Source organism: Arachis ipaensis, chromosome B7 (genome assembly GCF_059453495.1).
Source record: "Arachis ipaensis isolate K30076 ecotype BB chromosome B7, ASM5945349v1, whole genome shotgun sequence".
NCBI lineage: Eukaryota > Viridiplantae > Streptophyta > Magnoliopsida > Fabales > Fabaceae > Arachis > Arachis ipaensis.
Window position 1 is genome coordinate 113,812,342 of NC_142442.1, and position 912 is coordinate 113,813,253.

Here is a 912-nt window from a genome sequence, read left to right on the forward strand (position 1 = left end):
GCTAGTGCTTCGGCCTCTCTTGAGGAACCTTCCGAAACACTAGACAGAACCGAGAGTGACTTAGAGTCCTCAACTTCCTATTCCTCTGTTGGCACTACTGATACATCTTTGCATCCTACAGGTGAAAACCACATGGCGGAGCCACGTAGGATTACCTTACACGAACAAGGAGCACCGGATCTCATTCTTCAACCGTTGCAAGCTAGGTATCCGAATCTTGATCCAAATTTTGAGTTAAAGAATAGTCTGATTAACTTGCTCCCTAAGTACCATGGACTACCGGCCCAAGACCCCATTAAGCATTTGAGAGACTTTCAAGTAGCTTGTTCTATGGCTCGAAGGCATGGTGCTGATGAGATTGCTATCATGGTTTTTGCTTTCCCCTTCTCTCTTGAGGGGTCAGCAAAAGAGTGGTTCTACTCCTAACCCGATGAAGTGGTGACTGAATGGGACCTATTGAGAAGAGAGTTCTTATCTAAGTTCTTTCCGCCGGAGAAGACCGACTACATCCGGAAGGAAATTTCCGGTATAATGCAAAGAGACAAAGAGACTCTCTATGAATATTGGACTCGATTTAAGAGGTTGTTGGAATCTTGTCCACATCATGGGTTAGATACTCACTTTCTCATTAGCTATTTCACTGGAGGTCTTTGTGCAGCCGATAAGAGATTGCTCACCGCCTCTAGTGGTGGTTCCCTTTCTAAGAACAAGACGGCGACGGAAGCATGGATTTTGATCAATGATGTCGCCGAAGCTACCCAACATGTGAGGGTAAGGAACAATCCTCCCAAGGGTCTGGTGGAAGCACCTCCTTTCGAATCGGTTTTGACCAAAGTGCTTGGAGACATGACCACTCTCCTCACGGAGATTCGCAAAGAAGAAAAGGCATTACAATTAATCCAAGCCATCCAA